Here is a 3,885-nt window from a genome sequence, read left to right as displayed (position 1 = left end):
TTTTTTTTGAGAGAGAGAGAGAGACAGAGATGCCCAAAGCACCTATCACTGCATACTAAGCTTTCAAGTACCTTAATTAGTAATTCAGGATGTAGTCATTCAGAAAGCTGCAGAATGCAGAACAATAACTACTCAGCTTTGTTGTGCTCAGTGGGCAGTGCTGGCGGTCAGACCAGCAAGGAATACTCACTAATACAGTTGTTGGTGAAATCCCAACTTCGGTACGGAATCATTTATGAGAAAATACCCTTTTTGTACAAGCAAGTAGAAAATACCTACATTATTTTGAGATTACACCTAACATGTATATCTTATGTAATATTGTGCAGTAAAAATGAACTTACAGAAAAGGGTAATAGATTTTGTTTCAGCAAGGGAACACTGATGTTACAGAGGTTTAGCAAGCACTTTTCTCAAGAAAAGGCTTTGGAACACAAGAGAAAGCCCAGATTTTCTGGAAGAGCTGAGATGTTTGTAAATAGGAGCTGTACTAGACTTCTGGAAACTTTATGCCAAGGTAAAGTCATGGAAGGTTTTAATGCCCTGCAGGTATTACAGCAATACAATGTATTCTGAGGATGTTGTGGAGGACGCAAGAGGTGGGTGGCCATGTAAAGTCAGTAGGAGGCAACTGCTGAAATCAGTATCTGTAACTCTGCTCTACGTAAAGCGTTTGATAAGAAAAATAAAGATACCTTTCCCATGATACCTTACAAGGCAAGAGAGAATCTTGCTGACCTTTAGAGAATGGCCTGGAGCTGCTGCTCACTGTGTCAAAATAACAATGTCTTTTGGAGGAGGTGGAGAGCCTAATAGCCATCGAGAGGATCAGGTTGAGTGTATTACATTTTTCCTGCCGCCTTACTGAAGGAGATTAATAAGCTTCAGATATTCCCTTCAGGGGAGGGTAAGGAAAGCTTTGGAAGAGTTTTCAGGAAAGACCTGGCCTGGAGATGCTGATCTAAGAGCAGAGAGGGGAGTAAGTGGAATATACTGAAATACATCTGCATTCCCCAGATCCCCATGTGGCTTTGCTTCTGGCCAATATCTATTTCAAACAAAAAAATAATTCATGAAAGATTGTTTTTGAAGAGGTGTAATGAGGTGAGCACAGTAGTCTGTGATTTTCTAGGAGCTAACTATGTATGGAATAAAGTAATGAAGATGAAAGAGCAATAGATTTGTTCAGAAATGTTTTCTATACTTTTCTATGATGAAAAGTATGTAAATATTTTTAAAAAGTTTTTTTTTTATGATAAAAGAATGAATACAAAAGTTCACAGAGATCCTGTACTTCCCTAAAACTCATGCTCCTTACATAGAAGCGCAAGCCCAGAGATAGATTCAGCAACAAGTTCATGTATATTCTTAACATTATTGCTTTCTGACTTGTGAAGAGTCTGATGTCTATCACAGTAGATGGTGTTTTATTAAATAAAATATTCTATTATACTTCCTTATTGTGTGTTTATATATGTAAAGTGGCTACATTAAGAAGGGGTGAATGGGAAGAAATATGAATGAATTCATGTATTACAGATTATTCATCCTCAGATGTATTTAAGACTGCAATTAAAAGCAGGTCATTTTTGAAGTTTTGAAAACTGTAGTATAAATCATGACTTGTAATTTTCTCCTTCCAGCTGAAAGATTTACTTTTTATCTTCTGAAGTTACGTAGCAATAAAGGTTTCCTCTAGGGTGCTTTTTATGGAGACATGAGTTTAATGGCATAGTGCAGTAGAAAAATATATGCTGAAACATTTTTCACAGTCAGGACTAGTTGGAGGATGTGTCTAACAGGACATTCTTTTATAAAAACTGTGGAGACAGCAGTATGCAAAGTGCAGGATAGGTCCCAATGAGCAAAGAAAGCATGGAATCTTCTTTTAATTAAAAAAATAAGTAAAACAGGGGACTCTGAACAAAGTAATACTGGATAGATGTTGATGTCTTGCAAACCCTAGTTAATATTCTTTATTTTTGTGCAAGTGGAAAAGTGATAGTACTGTAATTAAATTTCCAGATAGAAACATTTGTTCGAAGTCCAAACCTCACCTGTAGTATTCCATAGAAGCAACATTCATTTATCAACCAAATTTTTGATTTGTACTGTTCCTAGGTGCTCTTTCCTGGGTACTGTTTTTCATGTGTACTTCTGTGCTTTTATGTGCACTTACTGCACAATTTCCCATTTGTACATCTGAGCATCCCTCGATGCTGCCAGTTCTTTTACTGGACACTAGTTTAACTTCAGGAGACATTTGAACTTCCCTCATTAAAGAGACACGACCTTGCTTGGATATTCTGAATGCATTTTAGATGTAGTTTATTTAGATTTATCATAAACCTGTTCCTAAAAGCATGAATGTACAATCTGGAAAAACTACCCTGAATAAAAACATGTAACCTGGATGGTAACAAGCGATTTGCAGCTTAGCCTTGTGATTCCAGCCAGATCATACAGTGTATGGCTTTGGAGCTTGAAAATGGATTCTCAGCTGTGTGTGTGGGTATAGTGAGACCATCACTCTTTTCTACAAGCTCATTTTGTGCTTAGGTAGGTTATTCACTGATATGTATTTTTCAGTTTGGGGGAGAATCATAAAAAAAAGACCTGAAAAAATCAGAAAGTGAATCACCATTTCAGGCCACCGAGTAGCAGACCAAATGCATCCAAGTTTGCTATCCATGCTATCATAGGTCAGCAGACAGCCACTGGAATACAAGCTGTTCTCTGCTGTCAGCTTGAGAAATACATGGTGGTTATCACTTGTGTGCAAGAACAGATGTAACAAATCGTGGAAAGTGATTATGCATGTGGGCAAAATCACTTTCTCTGCAGGTCCCGTGAAATAAACAGCTCTGTCGTTTGTCGAAGAAATTACAGGTTAGAGCTACCGTTTTCCACTTGGAAATTTCCAAATGCATGAGCAAGCAGTGATGGAAAAAGCACATATAGAAAAGCAATGACAAAATCGCTAGAAACAGAATGAAACGCCTCAAATTTCCAGTGGGGATGCTGAGGGAACAGCGTGAGGGCAGCTGCTGTGGTGATGCAGAGAGCATTCTGGTAACAAGCCTTCTGCTAACGCTGAAATGCAGGAGTTTTGGACACAAAAGCTTTACAGCAGACACAACAGCCTGCCGGTATCAGGACTTCCAGCAGCTTCAGTAGCAGTTACGTTACTGCCTTGGAAGAAATGCCTGCGTTGGGCTGCTGAGCCCTTCTTTCAGCCTGTCTGCTTTCAGTTTCTCGCTAAGAACGACCTGCTGCCTGGGATTGTTTTCACAAGGAATGACTGACTTGAAGGCAAAGCACACGGTTATGGCAGCCTTGCAAACGCCAGGTAACGCGATCGTACGACACTTCGTTTCACAGCGTGCAAACGCACAGCGCTCCGAGCCGGCTCGGCAGGCTTTCCCAACGCCGGGCGTCAAAAACCCCGCACCGCCGAAGCGTCCCCCGCCCACACCGGGCAGGACGCCAGGCCCTGCCCACGCCCTGCCGGCCAGGAGCAGCGGGAGCCCCGCGCATCTCGGTGAATATTCCCCGACGCCAAAAAGCGAGCTCGAAAGCCCCAAGCGCGGCATCTCGACGGCGCCCTCCGAGCGCCCGCCCCGCGGCGGGGGGAGCAGGAAGGCGGCCCCACCCAGAGTGCCTCGCGCGCGACAGAGGCCGGCGCGCCTGCGCGCTGCGCGGCCGGCTCCCACCTCAGCGGAAGATGGCGGCGGGCGCCTCGGACCCCCTGGAAGAGATGCTGCTCTTCTCCGAGGAGGTGGACGAGAAGGCGGTCAGCGACCTGGTGGGCTCCCTGGAATCGCAGCTGGCCGGCGGCCAGGCCTCGGCCGAGGCGCCCCAGCCCAGGACCTCCGCCCCGTCCCA

The sequence above is a fragment of the Meleagris gallopavo genome, chromosome 13 (assembly GCF_000146605.3).
Source record: "Meleagris gallopavo isolate NT-WF06-2002-E0010 breed Aviagen turkey brand Nicholas breeding stock chromosome 13, Turkey_5.1, whole genome shotgun sequence".
In the NCBI taxonomy this organism is placed as follows: Eukaryota; Metazoa; Chordata; class Aves; order Galliformes; family Phasianidae; genus Meleagris; species Meleagris gallopavo.
The sequence above is the reverse complement of the archived record's forward strand: the minus strand, read 5'-3'. Positions refer to the sequence as shown.